Source organism: Hyaena hyaena, unplaced genomic scaffold (genome assembly GCF_003009895.1).
Source record: "Hyaena hyaena isolate Hyena2069 unplaced genomic scaffold, ASM300989v1 scaffold_475, whole genome shotgun sequence".
Classification (NCBI taxonomy): domain Eukaryota; kingdom Metazoa; phylum Chordata; class Mammalia; order Carnivora; family Hyaenidae; genus Hyaena; species Hyaena hyaena.
Window position 1 is genome coordinate 1,039,929 of NW_024081109.1, and position 26,924 is coordinate 1,066,852.

Below are 26,924 nucleotides of genomic sequence, written 5' to 3' on the forward strand. Positions count from 1 at the left end.
CGCAGCTCCGGAAGTCGGCAGGCCGCCGGGAAGGGGACGACTCCGCCCCCAGCCGCTGCCGGCCGGCCTGTTCCTTTGCTGTCCTCCCGTGACCCGGGGACAGACGCCGCTGGGGCGCCCTTTGGCGGTGCGAGCCGTCGTCCGCCCGCGGGCCGCCCCAAGGTGATTTTGACCTTTCTCGCTACCGCGAGTTGGCCGGAGGCCGACCCCGCCGAATTTTGGATTCGCCCCAGGCTAAACAGCTTATCTCTCTGAACCTGTCGCGGAGGAGCGGGGACCGCCGAGGTTCTGTGCCCTCGTCGCCCGGCCGCAAACGGGGCCAAGGTGACGTACCTGGCCGTGGCCCGGCCGGGCTAGATTACCCCCAGCACCACACCCCCGCCGCCGGGACTGCAGACAGCGAAACTTCAAGCGTGGGGCGGCACAGTTTTTCTCAGACCAGGTAAGGCCAAGAAAATGCCCCAAGAGACAAGAAAGAGTTAAGGCTTGGTGGATTGGAATGAAGGTGTGAGCAACTGGAGCTCCGGGCCTCCGCCTTATGAATAGGGAGTTCGTTCCCAGGCGGGTTATAGCCCGAGTTACCGATGGAAAACCATTGCCGGGGGGTCCTGAATTGGTGAAGGTCAGCCACGAGCAGTCACTTGAAACGGAGTATTAAAGTGCGGCGAGCAGAGGTTACACGTCGAATAATAACTCTTGTACAAGTAAAAGCTTAGAGGTGCTGTCGCTATCCAAGGGCCCTTAAGTTGGGTTTACGTAAAAATGACCATTATCACCGTTTTCCAGAGCCATCAAAACAGAACAAGCACTGTTCGGAAGTAGAGTTTGCAGTCCTTCGTGTATCACGGTGGGAACGGATTTAAAATAAAACAAAACGTTGGACTGGACGACCGGTGAGCGTCAGGGATTTTCCGTTTCCATCACGCACGCCAGATGTCTGAAGGTTACATTTGAGAAGTTTTTTCTTTTTTTTTAAACCACTTTGTTTTTAATTTTACATTACTGTATATCCCAGAGAGAATTTATCTGGCAAATTTTTTTGCTTTAGTTGAGTGTTTTTTATTTTTAGCTGGATTTTCTTAATAGTTTATTGTCAAGTTGGTTTCCATATGACACCCAGTGCTCATCCCCACAAGTGCCTTCCTCCATCCCCGTCACCCCCTCCCCCTTCCCCCCATCAGTACTCAGTTTGTCCTGGGCATGCAAGAGTCTCTCATGGTTTGCCTCCTTCCTGCTCCACCACTGTTTTCCCCCTTCTTCTCCCCCATGGTCCTCCATTAAGTTCCTCCTAATCCTCCTATACATGCAAACATATGGTACCTGTCCTTCTCTGCCTGACTTATTTTGCTCAGCATAACACCCTCAAGTTCCATCCATGTAAGCTGGATTTTTATATGCCCAGCAAGATAGAGCTGAAAAGTGAAAATTAAGAGGTTAACTTGTTCTTATGCCTAGGGGCAGGTACGAACTGGCAAGAGTGAAGACAGATGATTGTATTAGTCACAGCATAGTAACCAGCAGCAGAAACGAGGTGGAGAGGAGAGATTTGGCCAGAAAATTGGTAAGCAAAACACACTGTTAGGCCTGTAAGGAATGTCCTCGTGCTTAACCTTCTCTTAGCCTTCACTGGGGTTCATCATGACAGATACAATACGGTACAGCCTAGAAGGTGGAAACATCACCCAACTAGGCCCGTGATAATCTATGAAATAATAAAATGTTTTTAAATGGCATCTGCCTGACTTCTTTCTTTGGAAGGCAAAGGATTCAGCCCTCATCTTCTCTTAGCCATAGTTAGGAAGAAATGACCAGAAGTGTTTGGTTCATACCCTAAAGGTTTACGTCCTCTCCAGAATATAAAGGTTCAAAGTTCATGTACATCCCATGTTGTTTCTTAGTGATAAGGATAAGTGCATTAGCATTAGCTTTGTTACCTATGTGCAGGCACCTGGAGGAAAAGTACTATTATAGATTACTGATACTGCTTGTGTCCATAGTAACATTTCAACAGGTTACATTTTCTTTATGGAGGACACTGAAAACCCGCTGGGCTCTCTCTTGCTTGGTAAATTAAAACAACAAAACTTCCTCATCCAGCATTACTTCTCCACCAAGCTTCATAAGCAGTCCACAATCTGAAGCCTCATTTCCACCTGCTGCTCTGTTCCCACTGAGATTCCAAACAGATGAACAGGGGCCTCCACACTATTGTGGTAAATGGACAGTACTGGTCCTTTATGAGAACTTTCTAAAGAATTCACTACTTTTAATTATTTGCTTTTTAATTTGCTTCCCTTTTGCCCTGACTCCCTCTTCGCTCTTAAAGCTCTGTGTCCTTTCGTTTGGTCCTCTTCCAGATTGTCATAATTATAACACGATGTACGTGATGCAAATAGCATCGATGGGAGAAGAGATGAGACTTCATCGTGTCCTCATTACATAGTTATTTTTTAATTTAATAAACATTTGGGTCTTTTTGTAGATTTATAGCGAGGCCCAAAGAGAGTGGTGTTTCAGAGTATGTAGGGATTACACAGAGTCTATAGAGAAACACCATTAAGTACTTCAGATCTGTTCAAATCTTTAAAATCCTATTTTTCCTTCAGGTCTCCATTTCAGCATCACTTTCTCAGGGAATCCTTCCCTAACATGTCTGTAGTTCCTCTAGATTATTGTATCTTTTACTATCTGTCTATCATGCTGAAATGTAAGTCCTTTCTCAGTAGAAGGAACTATTTCCGCGATATGTGGCGTACAAACCCCTTGGACATCAGCCAGCTTCTAACTTCTGGGCAATATCGGAATCCACCCAGCCTGCTACCTCTGCTCCATACCACACAATTGTAAATTCTTGTCTCCCCTCTAAGTCTATGAAATCCTTAAGGTTAGGAACTATGAATTATTAATTTTTAAGTCTCCAGAACTTTTTTAATAGATTGGCACATAATTAGCAATTAATAAAGTACTTGTACTGCAGGTTGACCAAGAAGTTACTATGGAAAACTGCTACCCTCAAATAACTCAAAAGCCTGTACAGGGGACCACTCAAAAATCACTGTAGTGAGAAGTTTAAATGACATTAATTGCCTACCCAGAATACATCAGGATATTGGAGGGATTTCAGTTTACAGCTGAGTTTTGTTAACTGCCTGATTTGGGATTTTATTCTGCATGCATTAGGTATCTGTCAGCCTAGTGTAATTGCCCTCATTTTCTTTTAGGTGATATTCAAATAGCAACTGCAATTAACATATTTGGCTTTTTTTTTTTTTTTTTTTTTTTCAAAAAATGAATTAAAATTAACCATTTTTAAAGGTTAGCTCCTTTTTAAAAAGCTTTGGATTTTTTAAGATCCTAGCTAATGATGTATAAAACATGGTCATGCACTACTTACAGACGTCTAGCAATATGATTGTCCAAAGTTAATATTTTTAGTACTGTTTACACATGTTAAAGCTGCCTGGTTCGGTTTGTTGGTACTCGTATTATTCATGATAATGATGATAGTTAACTTATGAGTGTTTATCTTCAAAGCTAGTGATGAGCTTAATGAGCTAGTTAGCCACACTGTTTCTTATGCTGCAACACATACAATACTTCTAGCAGCTGAATTTCCCAACAGATTTAAACCAATAGATTGAGATCAACTATTTTTGGTCATTTTTCACATTAAGTTCTTGTCTTTCATTATTTTGAAGAGCTTTAACAAAGTGTCCAAATACACAGCTGAAGTGTCTTAAAGCAGAAGCTTATCAGTTCTACAGATATAGATTAGACAGACATCAAATGGAAGTCAGACTTCAGGTGCTGACTTTCAAACTTCCTTGGTTCCTTGGTTGTGAATCACATTAAAAAATATGTTTTAGGGGCACCTGGGTGGCTTAGTCAGTGGGGCCTCCAACTCTTGATTTTTGCTCGGGTCATCATCTCACGGGTTCTTGAGTTTGGGCCCTGCATCAGACTCTGTGCTGACAGTGTAGGGCCTGCTTGGAATTCTCTTTCTTTTTCTCTCTCTCTCTCTCTCTCAAAATAAACTTTAAAAAATACATTTTAACATTGTGACTTGGTGCATACATACAGGCCTCTATCACTGAAACCGTGATATGAAAACAATACTTTTGATGCACTCCAATATTTTCTATTTTTGGTCCAATGCTAGTCTTGACCCACTAAATTGATTTTACCACCCTACAATGTCTTGGAAGATCTTAGAATCGGTGACACCGGCCCCAAACCTTGAGATTTTTTTTGGCCCTGATTTTTCCATCAGCTCTTCCTATTTAGACTACACCCCTGGATAGTAAAGTTTATGATTATGTTTATTAAAAAAAATAACCTTGCTGAAGCTGATACAACACTAGTGAGTATATCTTAGATGACAAATGTGGGCTTTAAATGTATAAACCTATTTGTCCTAATAGCTTTATCCAGTTTCTATTCACCATCTCCATTTTTACAGATGAGGAAATGAGGGGTTAAATTACTAATTTCTTCTAGGTAGTGTTCTTCAGCTAGTAACCGTTATGGCCAATAGATGAGCCCAGCCAATGGGGCAGGCTGTATCCTTAAGGACTACACCATGCTGTCCCTTATATTCCTTCATTCCTAGAAGGCGGGGAAGGGGGCAGGGAACGAAAATTTAAAGTCTAGCAATAGGCCACAGAATCTAAGCACTATTCACCTTTTGGGCCAGGTCATTTTTCGTTATATAAGAGGGCTGTTTTCATTTAGGAGATCTGACATTCCTGACGTCTACCCACCTGATGCCAGTGGCACCACCAGTTATGACAATCAAAAACATCTCCGGACATGTTGTAATGTTCCCACGGGGACAAAATCACTTTCTTCCCAGAACCACGGGCTAAAGCATGGCACAGCCATATAATGAAATGCACTGCCATCTGTAAAATTATATTTTAGACAAATATTTAATGACAAAGGAAAGTAGGTTAAAATATAGAACTACTGCACTATGTTTCAAGGTGCACTCTTTCATATGTTAACATCTCTGAATTCTAGGTACATTTAACAATGAATAGGGTCCTGCAATCTTCTTGATGTGGGAAACAAAGGCAAATGAAAATTTACCTTACTGCCTACAGCCCATTGACAATGCCTGGAAACAGCAGATAGACCTTTTTCTGGGAGCTGAGCTGCCTCAGAGTGAGGACACTTTGCTAAGGGCAAATTGCCAACAGCAAAAAGCAATCGTAGGTTAGCATCCCATCCCCCAGGATCCAGTAAGTCTACTTTTAACATATAAAAATTCCTTTGGAAACTTCCTTTATCTCTTACCCCCTCCAGCTCTATGTTGGCAATCATACTCCAACCTTATGGCCCACTAATAGGTATCTGAAGGGTTTCATGACTGAGGTAATAAGTGACCTTTCCCTAAATAATAACCCACCTCCAAGGTCCTGAAGCCTTGCTTCCAAAATTCCTTAGAGACTTACGCTATCCCTAACGTTTTCCCAAACTGAAGGTCTATAACCCAGTCACCTGTCACAAACCCAGTGCAGTTCTTTCTGCCCAGAGGTCCTGTGTCCAGGCTTTAACAAAATCCCCTTTTGCACCAAAGACATATCAAGAATTCTTTCTTGACTATCAGCTCTGAACCCACACCACCACTCCAAACCACATCGTTGGTAACCAACTGCCCTTCGTTACCTGTTTACCAAAGATACCAATAACAATAGCTTAGGAAAAAAAAAATTCCTAAAGACAGTAGTGGAGCATTCTTTGGAGAACAAGGTATCCAAAGTTTGTGAAGAGGGGTGGGAGACATAATCAGACCTGACGGAGGACATAGCAAAAAGCAGTCTGAAGCATGCCCTGTCCATGAACTGCAAAGCCAGCGTGGGAGACATAGCACCATGACTTGTTCCTTTATGAATTTCCCAGAAATAGCTGTTGCCAATGCTTTCACTGGTGAAAAGAATTGTATCGAAAAGAACAATTTTATTTATTTATATTTTCCTTTCTATGTGTTATGAGAGACAGAGAGAGAGAGTGCGAGAGAGAGAGAATCCCAAGCAGGCTCCACATGGTCAGTGCACAGCCCAACACGGCTCTCAATCCCACGACCCTGGGATCGTGGTTTGTGCTGAAACCAAGAGTCAGACACTCAAGCAACTGAACCAAGTAGGCATCCTATTTTTTTTAACTTTTCATTTTTGACAGCCTTGATCACATGAAGTCTCTTTCTACCCAAGTTTATATTTAAATTCCAACTAGTTAACATACAGTGAAATATTAGTTTCAGGTGTAGAATTCATATGAAATTTCAATTAAAATTGTCACTATCTCTTCTGACCATTGTTATTGTTAGTTTCATGATTGTTACTGAAACTAATTTTATTGTATAGAAGAGGGGAGTATTAAAAATAAATTATCCGGGGCACTTGGGTGGCTCAGTCAGTTGAATATCTGACTTCGGCTCAGGTCATGATCTCACAGTTCATGGGTTCGAGCCCTCCGTTGGGCAATGTGCTGACAGCTCAGATCCTGCCTTGGATTCTGTATCTCCCTCTCTCTCTCTGACCCTCCCCTGCTCACATTGTCTCTCTCTCAGAAAAAAATGAAAACATTTAAAAAAATAAATAAACTTCCTGGTCTATTCACAGCACTCTCTATGTCTTTGTACTGTTATCAAGGGATTGATTTGAATTTGCCGTTTTTAAATGTTCCTTAATTTTTTTTTTGAGTTGTGCACATTGTTTATATACAATTAAATCATAAGCTCGTTTGCATTTAGGAATTGAAAAACCTGAGATCTCATTTGGACTTAGGAAATTCACTCAATATGTATGATTTCAATTTCCTCCATGTTCACAATACCTATTTTAGCTTCCTCACATCACTTTATAGATTAGAATGAAAATTGCATTTTGTATGGCCCCAGAATAATGATAACAATGGCTGCTCATACTTTTAAAAACATACAACTCCCTCAGTTCCTAAAGTTGATGAAGTGTTTTTATGTATTTTAGTACAAACATCTAGTTATATCTAAAACATGAAAGATTTACTTCAAAATAGTTCTTAATTTTATATCTTTCTTGTTATTTACATTCATATTATTTACATATTCATATATATTTACACTCATTTTACCTCCTTTCCTTCTCCCTTTCATTCCTTGGTACCCATGAAATACTGAAAACTGATCAAAGTTTGTGTTAAATGCTTGTCTTTTCCTGCCTATTTAAGGCTCCCAAGAACAACTTTACCCTCATGTTTCAAGAAAGTTGAAAATATCCAGCGTCACCAAAAAACAACCTGAGCATCCAGCCTTTGAAGAGAAGTTATGGTCTGGATGTCTTCAACACAGTGGACCGTACAGATTTAGAGAAAACAAAATTCTATATTAAGTGATTAAAGAAATATATTATTTTCCTATTTCTTGAAACTCAGTAGTATTAAGTTTTTACATAAAAACATTTTTATTATATTTCTGTGTGCTGTCAATAAACAATTCAAAACATAAAATTGAGAAATTTTCACTCATTTTTTTAATTTTTTAACGTTTATTTGAGAGAGACAGAGCATGAGTGGGGGAGGGGCAGAGAGAGAGGGAGACACAGAATCTGAATCAGGCTCTAGGCTCTGAGCTGTCAGCACAGAGGGCTCGAACCCATGAGCTGTGAGTTCATGACCTGAGCTAAAATTGGACACTTAACCAACTGAGCCACCCAGGTGCCCTGAGAAAATTTCATTTAAATAGCATCCAGTTAAAAATTATATAGTAGGAATAAATTTAGCCAAAGAAATGCAAGACGTGTACACTGAAAATTGTAAAACATTGTTGAAAGAAATTAAACATCCCATGTTCATGAATCAAAAGACTTACTGAGATGGCAGTACTTTCCTGATTGATATACAGATTCAACACAAGAAATATACTGTAAATTTATAGTTAATTGATTTCCCAAAAGGGTACCAAGACATTTCAATGGAGGAAGAATAGCTTTCTCAACAAATGGCATTGGGACAATTGGATATTCATATATAAAAAAAAATAAAGTGGGGCTCCTCCTTCATACTGTATACAAAAATTAAACTGGATGGAAAACCTATGCAATAGCTAAAACTATAAAACTCTTAGTAGAAAGCAATAGGAATAAATGTTTGTGAACTTGGATTTGGCAATAGTTTCTTAGATATGACAGCAAAAACACAGTCAACACACACACGCATGCTACCTAATTTGGACTTCATCAAAATTTAAAACCTCTTGTGCTTCAAAGGACAACATCCAAAAAGTGAAAAGAACACAGAATGTGAGAAAGTGTTTGTGAATTACCTATCACATAAAGAACAAGTATCCAGGATGTATCATGAACTCTTACAACTCAATAATAAAAAGACAACCTGTTTTTTAAAATGGGTTTAAGGTTTGAACAGACATCTCTAAAGATATACAAATAGCCACTAAGCACATGGAAAGAATCTCAATCTCGATCATTACGGATGTGCAAATTAAAATCGCAATGAGACACCACTTCACATCCTCAAGATGGCTAAAATCAAAGACTTATGTTATTATCAAAGATGTAGAGAAATTGGGGCTCTAATATATTGCTGGTGGGATTGTAGAACAGTGCAGTCACTTTTGAAAACAGATTAGCTGTCCCTCAGAAGAGTTACCAGAGTACCACAGAGCCCAGCAACTCCACTCCTCAGGGGAATAAAAATATGTCTCCACAAGAAACGTGTACATAACTGTTAAAACTGCATTATTCATAACAACAGTTGGAAACAATTCTAATGTCTAACAACTGATCAATGGATAACCAAAAGCTGGCATGTTCATGCAATAGAATAAATATGATGCAAGAGTTTCAATTCCTTACAGTAAACAGAATCACCATGTGACCCAGTAGTTCTACTCCTGGGTATATCACCAAGATGACTGAAAACCTGTTTTCATAGTAAAATGTCACAAATGCTCACAGCAGCATCCCTGGTGGCCAAGAAAGAATGTAAGCATCCCAAATGTCAACTGATGAATGGGTAGATCAGGTGGCCCATGCATACGGTGGAATATTATCTGGCAATAAAAGGGGAGGAAGCGCTGAATCATGCTACAACATGGATGACCCATAGAAATATACTAAGGATCTAGTCAGAAAAAGCCACCTACTCTGTGATTCTGCTTATATAAAATGTTCAGAGTTGGCAAATTCCTATGCAGAAAGTACGTTAGTGGTTGTCAGGGGCTCGGGAAACGGGTGAACAGGATACAGCTGCTAACAGCATGAGGCTTCTTTTGGAAATGTTGAAAATGTTCTGAAATCACATAGTAGTAATTACACAGTCTTGTGGAAAACTAAAAGCCACCATATTATGCACCTTAAAATGGTCAATTTTTGGTATGTCAATTATATTTCAGTATACCTGTTTAACATTTTTAAATTATACTTAAAAAAATATAATGAGGGGCACCTGGGTGGCTCAGTCAGTTGGGCATCAGACTTCAGCTCATGTCATGATCTCACAGTTCATGAGTTCAAGCCCAGGGTCGGGGTCTGTACTGACAGCTGAAGCCTGCTTTGGATTCTGTGTCTCCCTCTCTCTCTCCACCCCTCCCCTGCTCATACTCTGTCTCTGAAAAACAAACATTTAAATATATATATAATGAAATAAATATAGTGAGAATAGCCCCATAAATCACCTGTTACAAAGCTTGGTTCATTTAACCATCACTGAAGTGGTTTAAAGGTACTTTATGTATGTATGTATTTATAGAGTACACAAATGAGGGAGGGTAGAGAGAAACGGGCTCACCTGAAACAGGGCTCAAGCTCGCCCGAAGTGGGGCTCGAACTCATGAACTGTGAGATCATGACCTGAGCCGAAATCAGATGCTTAACTGACTGAGCCACCCAGCCGCCCTAAAGGTACTTTAAAATTGGAAGTCTGATTTAACCCTCACTTGAGGTTGTCGTCCTTTAGAAGGAGAATGTAATGGAAATGTAATCGTTAGCCCTGGGTGCAGGCAAAAATAAGGTAGTGCCTTGTCTATATTATTGTTTAACCAACAATTCAGTCTGCTTTTATTATCACTCTGTGTACCATTGATCTTATGCAGTGCCAATGAAAAACTGCTCCCTAAAAAGCTATTGTTAGTCCAAGTCAGGGTTTCTCAGTCTGTTGTCATTCGAGGCCAATGGCTGTCCTGCACACTTTAACATGTTGAGCCGCATCCCTCAGGTCTACCTACTTGACCTCAGTTAGCAGTCTCTTACCCACAGCTGTAACAACCCAAAGTGCCTCCGGTCATTGCCAAATGTCCCAAGAGAAAATCACCAAGGCAGAGAACCATTTGTGTAAATTCTAAATAAATGTTATGCTTTCTAATAAAGTTTAGTAACACATATATGTAAGCCTCAAAAGTAAGTACATTTCTTACCTCTTTTTTTATGTTTATTTATTTTGAGAGAGAAAGAGAAAGTCAGAGTGAGAGCTGGAGAGGGGCAGAGAGAGAGGAAGACACAGAATCGAAAGCAGCCTCTAGGCTCTGAGCTGTCAGCACCAAGACCCGTCCCCGTCGTGGGGCTCAAATTCACAAATCTTGAGATTATGACTTGAGCCAAAGACAAATGCTCAATGGACTGAGCCACCCAAGTGCCCCCTACTTATCTTTGTTTTAATGTCTATTTATTTTGAGTAAGAGAGAGACCGAAATTGAGCTGGGGAGGGGCTGAGAGACAAAGAGAGACAGAGGGAGAGAGAGACAGCATAGAGCCCAGTGTGGGGCTCAAACTCCCAAACCATGAGATCATGACCTGAGCCAAAATCAAGAGTCAGTTGCTTAACCAACTGAGCCACCAAGGAATACCTACTACTTATCTTTTAATAAACATTATATTCTGTGGGGAGATTAATTCATGTCTCCACCTCCTGTGCTACTATATAAACCCTGTCTTTAAATAGTAAACTCAAAATACACAATGATAGCACCATCACTGTAAAGATCCCTAAGCACAAGTTGAGTAATTTAAATTCTATCATTCTTTGTGCAGATCATTCTTAAAATCTTGAAAATCTTTTTTGAAGCATTTCTTTATCTTTCTCCATTATAAAAAAATTTCATAAGGAAAAATATTAAGGTATTACTTTTTTCCTTTTCTGTAGGAAATTATTTTTCACTTAAAATTATTTTTAAGTTTGAGAGAGAGAGAGAAAACATGCGCAAGTGAGGGAGGGGCGGAGAGAGGGAGAAAGAATCCAAATCAGGCTCTGCACTCTCAAGCACGGAGCCCAATGCAGAGCTCAGTCTCATGAGTCGGGAGATCATGACCTGAGCCAAAATCAAGTGTCCGGACGCTTAACCAACTGAACCAACCAGCCCCTCATTAAAAATTTTTAATGGCATATTTTTTAATGTTTACAGTTTTACCTGGCTGACAGTATCTTTCATTTCGTGATTAATAAAAGTAATTTTCTCATTCAGAGGAAGAAGGTGCAAAGAATGATGTACACCAGCTGTTAAATGTGCTAAATACACCACTGATTTAGGAGAAAGAGAAAGTAGCTAACAAAATTGAGTAGGCACATGGGAGAGATCACGGCTAGGTGCTCTTTACACCTTATTTAGTCTAACACAACAAAACTGCCATTTACATAGGAGGAATCGAAGCTCAGGCTTAACTTTCCCTCAAATTCTACTTACGTGTGTATTGGCAGATTTTTCTACATTGTCAGTCTTAGACTGGTTATTATTACTCTCTCAAAACCAAACAATAGGGTACTATTTGTATAATATAATTAGTAACTTTTAACAAACAGGCATATCTAGGGGCACCTGGGTGGCTCAGTTGGTTGGGCATCCGACTTTGGCTCAGGTCATGATCTCACGGTTCATGGGTTCGAGCCCCGCATCGGGCTCTGTGCTGACAGCCAGCTCAGAGCCTGGAGCATGTCTTCGGATTCTGTGTCTCCCTCTCTTTCTTATCCTCCCCTATTCACACTGTCTCTCAGAAATAAAATTTTAAAGCAAACAAACAAACAACAACAAAAACCCAAACAGGTATATCTAGTATAACTCTGTATTAGTTTCAAGTGTATAACATAATGATTTGATATTTGTGAGCATTGCAAAATGATCACCACAATAATTCTAGTTAACATCTGCCACATTCCATGGTCACATTCAGAAAACAGTTTTTGTGGTGAGAATTTTTAGGGTCTACTCTCTTAGCAACTTCCAAATATGCAAAATATATTATTAACTGTTGTCACCATTCTGTACCTAACATCCCAATGACTTATAACTGGAAGTTTGTTCCTTTGACCCCCTTCACCCATTTCTCCCACCCCCTACCTCTGGCAACCACCAATCTGTTCTCTGTATCTATGAGCTTTTTGTTTTGTTTTGTTTTTGTGTTTTATTTGTTTTTAGTTTCCAAGTGAGATGACATAACATGTCTCTGACTTCTTTCACCTAGCATAATGTCCCCAAGTTCCATCCGTGTTGTTACAAATGTCAAAATTCCATTTTTTGAAAATAGCTGAATAATATTCTATTGTGTACATAAACTGCATTTTCTCTATTTAATCATCCATTGGTAGACACTTAGTTTCCATATTGTAATATAATTATTGAATTTTAAACTTGCACTTTTCATGTACCCCAATATTCATAGTATCACTTTCAACAATAGCCAAATCATGGAAAGACATTAAATGTCCATCAACTGATGAATGGATCAAGAAGATGTGGTTTATATATTATAATGGAATACTACTTGGCAATGAGAAAGAATGAAATTCTGCCATTTGCAGCAACGTGGATGGAACTCGAGGGTGTTATGCTGCGTGAAATAAGTCAGGCAGAGAAGGACAGATACCATATGTTTTCATTCAGATGTGGATCAAGAGAAACTTCACAGAGGATCACGGGGAAGGGGAAGGGGAAGGGGAAAAAATAGTTAAGAAGAGGGAGGGAGGCAAACCATGAGAGACTCTTGAATACTGAGAACAAACAGGGCTGATGGGGGTGGGGGAGAGGGGAAGGGAGTGATGGGCATGGGGGAGGGCACTTGTTGGGATGAGCACTGGGTGTTATATGGAAACCAACTTGACAATAAACTATATTAATAAATTAATTAATTAATTAATTAATGTTGTACACTTTTATTAGTTCTTAATAAGAATTCCTTTCCAGGACGCTGGTATACTTTGTGGCAAGACTACTGTCTTAAATTGTAGAACTATTTTATACACAAATTTTATTTTTCATTTTATTTTCATAATGTTCATTTCTTTTTTTGAGAGAGAGAGAGTGAGGGAAGGGCAGAGACACAGAATCTGAAGCAGACTCCAGGCTCTGAGCTATCAGCCCAGAGCCCAATGCAGAGCTCGAACTAACGAACAATGAGATCATGACCTGATCCCAGGTCAAATGCTTACCCGACTGAGCCACCCAGGTACCCCTATCTACATATATTTTAAAAGGAATCTTTTTAGAAGTCAGCAATTGCATCTCTGGTAGATGCCTCTTCAGATGTTGTGCATTTAATTAACACTTGTTGAATGAACATGAAGTTACCTCAAAGAAAAGTTGTTCAAAAATGTTCCTTTTAGCAAAGCCTTAGAGCACACAATTGTAATTGAAAGACAGGTTAATATAGTAAGAAGAAAATGTAGAATCATTAAGACAAAGTCCTAATATAAAACATAGAATAGGGAAGAAGCAAGACTGCTCTTTTAAGTGAACTCTATTCCTAGGGCAGAAAGTTAAATATCAGGAAGAAATATGTGTGGCATTTTTGCCTTGGGACCACAAATTTCTTAGCATGGCTTCAGTAAAATTAAGCACACTAAGCACTCCTTTGCCCCAGCCACAAAATGTAGCATATCCCAATATTAAATAATGTCCTATGCCCAAACTTGCCATCCGTGGTTAATCACTGTTAGAAAGTTCTTACATAGAAGGTGCCCTTGTTATGGTATGAAAATCAACTGGGGACTCAGAATCTATGAACTTGAGCTTTAAATAATTGGTTTGTCCCTTTAACAAAGCAACCTACCCAGATTTATTCTTGACTCAGTAAATGCAGACAGGGCGTGGCAGCCCTTAACCAGCTGGGTGTATCTGTGCAATTCAAAAGATGACTGATGAGGTACTGTTTACATTTAAAAGTAGAAAAATTATCCTTGATGTGCACTGTTCCCTTGACTAACTAGGGGTTGAGGCTATTAATGCAAATTATGAAAACTGACAAAGTCCAGAGTTGACAAGCAACAGAAAGCTGTTCTTCTCCAAACCCTTTCATTTACCTCTAAGCTCTTAAAATGACAAGAGGACCATGTCTGGATTTTCCTGGGTATTCAAGTTTGTCTGTCTTCCCTTGAACATTGTGACTCATAGTGGGGAATATCAACTATGGTCCCTCCATTCATACCAGCTGGTTTAACGTGCTTTGCAAAGGACAAAGTGAAAAATGGGAACATGGGAAAAATGTAATTGTCCATCAGTATGTCTGTGGATAAGTAACTTGCAGTATATTCTATTTATACCTGCTGTATGAACCACAGCTATGTGTACCACTATAATATCTCGAAAACATAATATTTAAGTGAAAAATAAAGACATTTGATAGTATGCAGTATCAGAAAGGGTGTGAGAAAATGGGCACTTATGTCTTCTTTAAGAAAGAATAATTACAACCCGTTATGATTAATATCACCATAAAAGTGTCAGCTCTATTCCAGACATACTTCGTGTATGAGAACTGTTATTGCACTATTACAATTATTATGGATTGTTCATTAATAGAGGACAGGTTAAATACATGATGGTTTTAAATACATGACATCCAATGCATCTGGGACAAAAGAGTAAGGAATCTATTTATACATTTTATGTAATTATCTCTAAGATCCAATGTTGCATGAACAAAAACAGTGCTTAACAGTGTGCTAGCACTTAAGTGAAAAAAGGCATGGGGAAATATATATATGTATTTGCTTAATATGCGTAGAACATCTCTGAAAGAATATGGAGGAAACAGGAAACACTGGTTGGTTCTAGGAAGTGGAACTGGATGTTTGGGCACTTTGTGGGAAAGAAATTTTTCACTCACTGTGTACTTCTTTTGAATGATGATATCTAATCATAAAAGGAAAAGAAAATTGGGAGTTTTTAAAGATAGAGGCATCTGGGTGGCTCAGTCAGTGGCTCAGTTGGTTGAGTGTTTGACTTCTACTCAGGTCATGATCTCATAGTTTGTGAGTTTGAGCCCCGCGTCGGGCTCTGTGCTGACAGCTCAGAGCCTGGAGCCTGCTTCAGATTCTGTGTCTCCCTCTCTCTCTGCCCCTCCTCCACTCACCTCCCTCTCTCTCTCTCTCTCTCTCTCTCTCTCTTTCTCTTTATCTCTCTCTCTCTCTCTCTAAAATAAACATTAAAAGAATTTTTTTAATAAAAGATAAAAAAAGAAAGTCTTTAAAGATAATGTTGAGTGGGGGAAAAAAGTAAAACAGAAAATAACATACAGGTAATCAAAATACACACACACTGAAGTGAAATATACCACAATCAGGAAGGTAAGGTAGGAGAAGAGACAATTGGAACAAGAGAGGGTAACCCAGGGGGTTGTAGTTATATATGCACTATTTCTTTTTTTAAAAATCTGAAATACAGGGATGGCCTGGGTGGCTCAGTCCTACTCTTGATATCGTCTCAGGTCATGGTCTCACAGTCATGAAATATAGCCCTGCGTGGGGCTCTGCACTGACAATGCTCTCTCTCCCTCTCTCTCTGCCCCTCCTGACTGCATATGCATTTGTACATGCTTTCTCTCTCTCAAAATAAATAAACATGAAAAAAACAATCTGAAACACATATAGCCATAGGTTAAGAAGTGTTAAAGGTGGGTAACGGATAGCTTGGGTGTTCATGACATTAGTATCTCTACTTTTGTGTTTGCTGGAAATAGTTTGTTTATAAAAAGGTTGTGATCAGGTATCCAGGACATATGAATATATGTTCATATATATTCATATTAAAGGTTTATTTGTTGGCATTACCAGGGATCATAAAAATAAGGAAGAAATGATTCCTCCTTTTTAGAGATTTAATCGTGGTTAGGAGGCTTAAGAATATTATAGAACAGTCTACCCAGCTGGCCGGTGGGAGAGCAGGGCACCTCCCCTCACCTGGAGGTTTAGCTCCCCTTCTCTGTGGAGGGGAGAGGCGAGAGAAGAGTTGTAACTACTTACAGTGTCAAACTTTACGTGAACTTAACCTCTCATAGCACTGGACAACAGATGAGGAAACTGGTTTTTCCACTTTAATGTCATGATTTCTCATCTGGCCCCAGTAATGCCTTACTGCCTTCTCTATTTTAAACTGTCCTTAGGTGGCCTTTTAGGTCCTTCACATGAAGATCCCGACCTACATGAGGGAGAACTGTGGGCAGACTAAGGGCTCAAGCTGGCTTTGGATCCTGCGAATGCTTCCTACTGGCTGGATGATCTTGAGTAAGGACCTAATCTCTCTGTGACTCTGTTTCTTCACCTCTAAACTGAAAACCGTATCATGATCCCAGGGTCGTGGGATTGAGCCCTGTGATGGGCTCCATGCTGATCATGAAGCCTGCTTAAAATTCTCTCTCTCTCTCTCTCTCTCTCTCCCTCTCTCTCCTCCTGTAGTGCTCCTCTCACCAGCTCCCAACTCATGCACTCTCTCTTTAAAAAACAAAAAGATTTTGTAAAATGAAAACCATAGCAGTACTTTGTCAGGATAGTGTGACTTGTAAAGAGTTGAAGATGATACCTACCACATGGTAAGTGCTCAGTTAATTCTATTATTCACTCTAGATAGAATCTTTCCTCCTGTTTGCTCAGGTTACCACTTTTCCTGGAATTTTCTCTGGCCACCTGTCAATAGACTACCAAGTTTTCAAAATTCTTTTTTCCTGGTCTGTCTAACTGAATGTGATTTCTTCTTCCTCTGAACCTTCATGGAACTACATACCTTCTATGGTACTTTTACTCTGCCCTTCTGAAGTTATCTGGGAACTTGTTTCCTTCTCCATTTTATACACACACACACACACACACACACACACACCTCAACACACTGATCTAGCAAAATTCTTGCTAAAGTCGATCCAAGGTGATCAGACATATCACCTGGAGGATGGTAGAAGCACATATGCATATATCTATCTCCTTACAAATGTTTTTCTAAGATATGTATGTATGCATACATACACACACACACATCACTAGACGTATTTCATTGAATTTCTTTTAATACCTTTATGTATTTTATGTTCTATGTACTTTCTCTGTAAGCATCTTTGCCATAGACACCTTTCTCACAAACATTTTTTTTTTGCATTTTTGCCAAGAGCATTTTCGCTGCATAATTGGCTGCAAGGCAATTTTGCTATAAAAGGTAAAAGATCACTGGTTGTCATTTTGGATTCATTTCTCCACTGATGAAGTGCTCCCATTTTTGTTCAGGTCTTTCTTCCCAGGGGTGCAGAGTTTTGAACCCCCATTTCTCATTGAACGTGGGAACATCTATCAATGGACACAGGACAGACACTATGCCCAGAACCAACGACAGTGTAGGAGGCTTTCACAACACAAGACTAAACTCAGTTACAAAATCACATCCTTGTATTTGGAAATGGATACCTCTCTTAACAAAGGAAATGATTTGAGTGAAAACAAAAAAGAACAAAGTGTGATACTGAATGAGGAGATAATTCAATAAGCAGAAAAATATTTAATACTGTGAGAGGTGAAATAAAGTGCGCTCACTTCTGACAAGACTTTTAAAATGGAGCTGGGCGGTCATTGAGGACATGGACCTTACACATGTCCCCAGCAGTGCAACCATGAAATTTTGAACCGGGCCAAGCCACAAATATTCCAAGGATTCCCCCTGGACACCTGCAGGTTGCTACAGTAAGAGATTTTGCTTAGCGACAGCCTTAGCTACCAGCTATATTCAGTCAAGATTAGCTTTCTGCTGTCAACATCAATCAAAAATTATTTTGTAAATAACATATATAAGTGTTCCCTTTTTGCTTTACGAATCCTTGACCCCTCTTCCTTAGTGGGACGCTTTTTGGGCTGCTACCCAAATCTGTGTGCCCAAATTGCAATTCTTTGATCCCAAATAAATGCTCTTGCTTCATTAGTGCTTCCAGACAGTTTTAGGTTGACAATAGCCTGAACAAAAGACTTTGAAGACAAGTCCTTAGGTACGAACCACAAAATAAATCAGTTATTTGCACAGTATTGCCATGAATCTACACACGTTAGATGTATTCAAGTATTTTTTTGACCGTCTTTTTAAGTTTGCTACTCATTTTTCATATTTCATCATGTCCTTTTTAATGAATGTCCTTTCTCGTGATTTTATGTTGTTCAGCAAAATTGACTTCTGGCAAGCTAGTTATGCAGTGAAAATGGTTGTAGAAAATATGCTTGCAGCCACGATGCTTACAGCAAAAATACTGGACATGCTTTGTAGTAGTCCATCGTGTGGAATGTTTCTGTATGCATTTGCCCCTACCATTTACAATCATAAGATTATTATGTGGAAATGTGTTATTTTCCCTTTCCTTCCCTTTATTCCACATTAAGTCACGAATAAACTATGCACAATCCTAAGGTTGCTCCATATAGCCCAAGGTCTAGGCAGTGAAGAAACATTGCTATGATTTCTATCTCTGAGGAGTCACCGTCTGGAAATACTGTTTAGAACCCGTGCGTGCTTTTTATGCTCTTTCTCCTTGGGGCGTGTTGTGGTGGGCCACATTTTGTGTCCCTTCCATTGCCCCTTTGGTCTGTCTAACTCCGTGCCAGTTCTCTCCTTTTTCTTGCTTTCTGTGTAGTATTTTTTCATAACCCTAGCTTTTAGAAAAGTTAGGTTAACAGAAAGTTAGTATTTATGGCCCACAGCTTTTGTTTTCATTTTTTTCTTTCTTTTTCTTAACCACCTCTTTCCTCTCTCTCTCATGCCTCAATTTCAGGCTTTAAGAGACTGAAAACTGTAATCATAGACTTTAGTAAAAATATTTGCATTTTATGTCATCTCTTACACTTTAGTCAGAATGCTGTGTTCTAATGCAGAGTTTCAGGCATCATCTGAGGAACCAGTGGAAACCTTTTGGGCTGTGGAGTGTTCTTAAAATCCAAATTTAAAAACACATAGTCCTATTTGCATGTTTTACCTTATTGCTGGGCCATGAGCCTCACACATCACCTTACCACTGCTGTATCTCTCCAAGGACTCTGTGAACTACCTCCACGGTGCCATAGTCCTTTCTGGTAACACACAATGTTACAATCCCCACGTATATGGTCTCGCTACAGGGCTAATTGATGGTGATGCCTAATTAAAAGAGATTCTGGTTGGGAGTGCTATACCCACCCACCCTATTCTAAATGCATTGGCCAGTAAATGTACATGTTACATTATACATTCTGCAGAGTTTTAGTCAGTTGACTTTAGATAGATTAATGAAATTGCCAATATTTGATGACCCTTTGCCCAAGGGTCTCTCCTTGACCAAACTTTCGTCAGACTCCTCTGAATCTTCTTCCTTTAAAAATATATATATATATATATATATATAATTTATTGTCAAATTGGCCTCCATACAACACCCAGTGCTCATCCCAACAAGTGCCCTCCTCAATGCCCATCACCCATTCTCCCCTCTCCCTCTGAATCCTCTTCCTAGGCCTCGACTTTTGGCCTTCCGTATTTGTCTTTGCATTGTCCCATTTTAGCAAGAATCCTGCTGAATCAGGTTAGCCAGTACCCCCCATCTTCAATATCTGACCACCCTCTCTACCTAACTGGGTTCCTCATTCTCTAGCATGCCCCAAGTCATTTCTGATCACCCTGGCCTGCCTTCAATAGGAATGCCACTAGGTCATTTTAGCTAGAATACCCCCTTATCCCTGAGGTTTCTTCTTAGTAATTTTCTACATGCGGACCCCCACCCTGCTCCTTTGCTATCTAGAGTTGAGGCCAATCTCTCTCCTATTGCCAAACCCAACATAATAGTCCCTATGCCTATCACATTGGTCCCCCTGAATAAAGTCTGATTTACTGTCCTCTAACAAGTGAGTAAGTTTTTTCCTTTCAACAACTTTCATCTGTGCAACCTAATGTATGTTAGGTATTGCAATAGGCCCAGTGAGGTCAGTGGTCTTCAAACCCAAACTTTCAGGAAGCAAAAGTCCATTTATATATATACTGTTTTCTCTCCTCTTCCTTCCTACCTCCTTTCTTCTCGCTTTCTCCCTCCCTCCTTTCATCCTACATTTTTTCTGTCTTTCTCTCCTTTTACATCCTACCATGTCCTATGAGGATGTGACATGAAAACTTTGTTCTCATTACAGTAGCAAATTCAGAATTAATTGTTATCATGTATGGTGTGAATTACCTAGATTTATCTCTCAATATTTAGACAACCAGTTTCTTAAGTTTGCCATTCTTGGGAGAACACATAATTCTGCATAATAATGGATTTTAAGATACTTGGATGGTATCTTTTATATGTTATCTTTTTTGATTTGGATAATGACTTCTATTACATTAGGGGATAGCTAAGTTTGAAGTCCTATGATCACTTTTGTTTTTCCAATTACGTGCTTTACTAGTTGAGATTCAATAAAATGAATTTCATTCCCAAGTGGTTTGATTGTCAATTTTTAAAATAACATGTACAGAGATTCTCGGCAACATGGCGGAGAAGTAGGGAGCTCCGTACATTTCGCTCGCCCGCATCTCTCAAACAAAGAAGGCCATGGGACACTGAAATCTAAGAGTCTGGGAGGAAAAGAGACAGAGTCCACTAAAATAACATGTACAGATATTACCTAATCTAATGTTGCTTTTTTGTATGTTTAGTGCACAGAATCTAATTTCCAACGGGGAAATTTGCTCTTTACCCCATGGACTACTGGGAATGAACTGTTTTATAGTTTTGCCCACTCATGCACAGAATTATTGCAATACATGGCCTTAAAGAGGAGACACGTAGAGCATACTGCACGTTTTTCAAAATAACACCAGGGGTCACTGTAGGCCAGAAACCTTCAAACATGTTCCGACATGTTTATCACAAAATTTGTATCTGAATACTTGCCTATTGATGAGATCATAGTTAACCCCTGGTTTTATAACAGCCCACATTACCTTTAATCACCTTTAAATTGTCCAATTTTAATTCAACAGAAAAAAACCTCTTCCTTTTGGAATTTAGAAGTGCAGACATCACTAATACCTAAGTATTAAACTTCCAAGGAAGCTGGGAATCCCTTTTCTTCCCTCAAAATTAGGTATGGTAACATAGTTCAGTAGACAAAGCCAGATTTAAAATCAAGACGGATGTGTTTTATGTCTTTCATTTTCAAATCCTACATTTCCTGCATGTAGCATAACCTTTTTGCTTACATTTCCACTTGGTAGGAAAAGACTAAGTTAGAGCATTTCTAAAATCGTATCCAGCTGGTAGTTTTGTGATAATACAAACTTGAAGTCTATTGCTTCCAGTATTCTTTTTTTTTTTAATGTTTATTTTTGTTTTTGAGAGAGAGAGGGTTCTCAAGTGGGGGAGGGGCAGAGAGGCAGAAGGAGACAGAGGATCCAAAGTATGCTCTGTTTGCACTGACAGCAGAGAGCTCCATGTGGGGCTCAAACTCACTGTGAGATGATAACCTGAACTGAAGTCGGATGCTTAACTGACTAAGCCACCCAGCGCCCCTGCTTTCAGTATTCTAATACTGAAGGTAGCAGAACTTTCCTCATATTCACAGAGGTCCATTTTGCTTAGGGACGGAATTGGAGAAAACCAAACTAAACCTAGGGCTATTTTAGAGATTTGAGTCCAAAAAAGAGACAGCTCTGGGATTCATGACCAAAGAGGACAAGCCTAAAATCTTTCTTTGAAGGAAGCCAAATCTCCACAAAGCTTGACTCTAATGCTTTCCTTCAGATCATATGTTCACACACATCTCCTCTCAGTTCAGTACAATAAAACTCCCTCTCCATCCTACATGCACTTCCCCTCTACCCCCAAACAACCCTTTGAACACACCCAAGCCAATGGCTGAAATCAATGAAACATTGCTCTATGCCAAGGTCTTGCTTGAACCATGAGCTTCAGAGGACTTCCTCAGGTTTTTTTTGAGCCATGTCCTCAAGCTCCTCCAAGTGTCTTTGCTTAAGCTAGTCTTCTTCCAAAGGACCATTGCCTTTCATAAATTGACAAATCACTTTTTGTTTCCCTGCTGACACGCATTCCCTCAAGGCTTTCTGCTCCCCCTTTATTACCTATTCCCAAAGTACGTAGTCAACGTGCTTAGTGAACTTTCACAGAAATTAGTGTCACTAAGCTATTCTCTGTGCCACCTTACCATGCTCACATTCACTGTCTTGCACATTAATCTAGTTCTTATACACAGGTAGTTATTATACACAGGAAACTTTGCATCTCTGGAAAAATGTTAAGCTTCCATGAAAAGTGGCCAAATCACATACTATAGCACATACCCTTTATCAATAGCCTAGCATAACACAACTTTCAATGGATAAGTAAATCCAGTGGACAGAATTGTTTATTTTGACCTCAAAGGATTTCTTTATAGCCTTGTGGATTATTTATTATATTACTGGCAGAATTTCGTACTTTGGGCCGCATCTGATTTACTTCGGTTTTCTTTAAATCTGATTATATACTTCTTCGGGATTAAGTCTCATAAAAACCCCAACACTTCTCAATTTTTCAAATGCTTAAGGACCCTCTAGTGAATAAAAAGGCTATGCCTGGCAACATATTAGTCTCTATACGTGTTTAACAATAAATGAAAGAGCATCAGTATCAATCTTAACAACAAGATAATTCTTCATCTTATCTAGTTAAAAAATGGGGTGGGGAGTTATTGAAAAACTAACAAATATTCCTTAAGAGTATCTAGATTCAATTAGGGGAGTCCACACATCAGAGAAACACCCTAAAGCTAGTTTCATTCCAGCTGGAGAAACAATTGCCTTTCTTTTCTCCTTTCAATAAGTGAGTATTTACTGAGTGATAACTGGTGTCTTGGTGATTTCACGGTGCTCAGCCTTGAGCATTTTACAAACTGTCACCACTCTCTTTCTTCAAAGCTACAACTTACTCGAATGCTTGTTCAACCACCGCGTTCCAGTGTGGAATTCTCCTGCAATGTTTACCTTCCCGACGTGACAATTTTGCAAACCCTAGTGGTAATTCCAGAGACAAAGTCCGATAGTTGGGAATGTAGTATAGGAAAGCTGTGGAGAAACTGGTATCTGGTGTTGAAATCTTAGGGCATTCACAACGATGCTCATCACCCACTGATGAGGTTTACAGCAGGATTAAAGGTTCAAGTGTAAGCACCAAATCCATAGTAGTAGGAGAAGATAAGTGTCTCAACTTATTTGACTCGTGGGTCTCATCTAGTTGACATTCTACTGCCACACTGCTTCACTCACACATGATGTAATGGTCACCTACCCATCAAGAAATTTGGTGGTAGCAACTGGGGTCTTACAGTGTAACAAAGTTATACACTATCCACCTAGAGGTGGTGTTAGGCCCCACAGGTTAAAGGCTGAGTCCTACAAGGTTCTATTCCCACAATTCTCCTTCTCATGCAACACATATATACAAATGAATCTTATCAAAGGCGAAGAGATGTAGGATATCTTGAGATCTCATCTACTTTGGTAATTCCATAATCAAGAAAAGATATGCACCCCAAAGTTCAAAGCAGCATTATTTACAATTGCCAAGGCAAAGAAGCCACCTAAGTGTCCAAAGACAGATGAGTGGATAAAGAAAATGTATGTATATAATGGAATATTATTCAGCCATAAAAGGAAGAAATCCTGTCATTTGTGACAGCACAGATTAATCTTGAGGGCATTAGGCTATGTGAGATAAAACAGAGAGAGAAAAAACAAATACTGCGTGGTACCACTTTATTTGTGAGATCTAAAATAAAATAAAATGAAATGAAATAAATAAAATAAAATAAAAAATAAAATAAAGTGGTCAAACTCATAGAAACAGAGTAGAAGAGGGGTTGCCAGTGGCTGGGGTTGGGGGGATAAGGAGAGGTTGATAAAAGGGTACAATGAGGTTATGGAAAAATTGTTAATTTTTTTAATTTTTAAAGTTTATTTATTTTGAGAGAGAGAGAAAGAAAGAGAGATGCAGGACTCAAACTGACAAACCGTGAGATCATGACCTTAGCCAAAACCATGAATCGGATGCTTAAACGACTGAGCCATCCAGGCATCTCTATTTGTTTAGAACAACTTGGATATATGTTTACTATTTCAGCTGTACATTTTTGAAATCTAGATACAGATTGAATATTTCAATAAAATCCAGGGTCTGAATTGAGATGTACTTATGTGTAAAACACAGTGGATTTTGAAAATTTAGCATGAAAGTTATAAAGTATCTTAATAAACTTTTATATTAATTACACATGGAAATAAGTTTAGATATATTGTGTTAAAATATATTAAAATCAACTTTAGCTTTTTAATATGGCTACTGGATGGCTTATAATTACAAATGTGCTTAGCAATGCCTTCCTACTGAAGGTGCTGACCTAGAGGCATTTTTAGAGGAACTCATATATGTTACATATTTTTCCTGTAGTTTTGGGCATCCTTGAACTACATTTTAGCTACATGTATGAGGGTATAGAGCTTCAAGTTTGGGGGTTTCTCTTAAAAGATAGAGCATATGTCTTATAATTTGATTTTCATGATTTTGATTAGAACACTAAAAAGGGCTGAGTTCAAACAACTCCTTGTTGAAGTTTCCCACTCACAGCTCACTGAGTTGGTTACCTGTAGATCTATGCAAGGTACATTGGAGTTTCCTCCGAAAGGGTCTGAAGAAGACCACATGACTATGAAAGAGAAAGTAAAATATCCGTAAAATGCACATTACATGATGATACGGCTTCATGTATGCGCTCTTCAGTCATAAAAAATAAGTCATATGCACTTCAGTGATAAGAATCACACTGCTGGGAGCGCCTGGGTCTCTCAAGGTTAAGCATCCAACTCTTGATTTTAGGCCTGGGTCATCATCTCACAGTTTGTGGGATTGAGCCCCATGTCGAGCTCTGCTCTGCCAGGGTGAACCTGCTTGGAATTCTCTCCCTCTCTCTCTCAGCTCCTTCCTCACTCATGTGCATGCTCTCTCTCTCTTTCAAAATAAATAAACTTTAAAAAATACATGTTTAAAAAAAATCACATTGCTGAAAAGGTCTTAAATTATACCCATAAGCCAGACGTAATCAGACATTTTCTGTATGGCTCTATTTTTTAAAAAGATTACTTTATTTTAAAATGTGTTTCTAAATGATTTTTGTGCCAGGCATGTTTACAGAATTATACTGAATATTTAATATGTAAAGTCTATTCATATCAGTAATTTAATACATCCATCAAAATTCTGTACCTTTGTCTCAATCTACCAAGTTAAGACAAATTTGATGTATTAATCTTAATTTCATTTCTGAACAGGTAATATGCACATTTGGAAAAATAAAAAATCAATACAAAGTATTCAGTCAAAGTATCTCTCCCAGGCCTGTTCTCCATCCATCTAGTTTCCTACCTCCCAAAACCCACACATAGGTGACCACATACTCCATGTGACTCTGTCTGGTGCATGTGTGCAGACTTTCCTTAGTGTATATCTGTAAGCAGTCTTAAATTCCCCTTTTAATATAAAAGGTAGAATATTGAAAGTATTTTTGGCCCGTTGCTTTTTTTTTTTTTTTTAATTTAACCTTATGTCTTGGAGATCTTTTTGTGTCAGTAAATGGAGCCCTTCCATTTCTCTGGTTTACAGCTATATAGTGTTCCCTGGGCAGGGGCCCTATCATTTATCTGACCAGGTTCCCATTGACAGACACTCGGATCATTTCCAGTTACAATTTCACCGTGAACAAACAATCCTGGGCACGGTCATTTCACATATATATCCACGGAGCTAGAATTCCTGTGGAAAAGGTATATTCCTCTTCATTTTTAGAAGATATTACCAAAATGCCCTCCAAAATGGAATTTGGACTTTTACCCACAAGTATGAGTGTTTATATCCTCATTGGTGTTTTCTAACTTTTACTGTTTTTTGTTTGTTTTTTTCTTACAGTATCACAACCAGGATACTAATGTTCATACAGTCAAGATACAAAACATTTTTGTCACCACGGAAGATCCTTCCTTTGGCCCTTTTTATAGACATGCCACTTACCTCTCACTCAAACGCTCTCCATAATTCTTGACAACCACTAATTTGTTCTTTATTTCTTTAATTTTGTCATTTGAAGATTGTTACATAAATGGAATCATGCAATATATAATGTTTTGGGCAGCTTTCTTTCACTAGCATAATTTTCTAGCAATTCTATGATCTATGTTGCTGCACAGATCAATAGCATCACTTCATTGTATGTATGTACCATGCATACATTTATTTAGCCATTTGCCCATTGAAGGGCATCTAGGTTGATGCTAATTTTTGGCTATTACCAGTAAAATTGCTGTAAAAACTTATGATCAAGTTTTTGTACAGCATACATTTTCACATCTCTGGGATCAATGCCCAGAAGTGCAATTGCTGACCACATGGTAGTTACATGTTCAGATTTTTAAAAATTGACCAAACGTTTTCTGGAGCAACACTGCCATTTTTATATTCCCACCAGCAATATATGAGCGATCCAGTTTCTCCAAATCTTTGCCATCAGTTGTTATTATCAATATTCAAAAAAAAATTTTTTAACCTGATAGATGTGAAATAACATCTTGTTTCGGTTTTAACTTGCATTTCTCTAGTAGCTAATGGAGCTGCACATCTTTTCAAGTGTTTATCTGCTACTCGTAT

The 26,924-nt window shown here is 39.0% G+C and overlaps 1 long non-coding RNA gene across 2 annotated transcripts; it reads left to right on the forward strand.

The window, feature by feature from the left end:
- The first annotated feature begins 38 nt into the window (after window positions 1–38).
- LOC120246644 lies at window positions 39–26,924 on the forward strand. 2 transcript variants are annotated; one of them, XR_005532096.1, is made up of 5 exons: window positions 39–442; window positions 787–893; window positions 1,456–1,561; window positions 16,365–16,485; window positions 26,190–26,924. It is a non-coding gene; the product is annotated as an uncharacterized LOC120246644 (long non-coding RNA). The 2 variants fall into 2 exon arrangements; XR_005532095.1 differs by lacking the exons at window positions 16,365–16,485; window positions 26,190–26,924 and having other exon boundaries at window positions 1,456–1,850.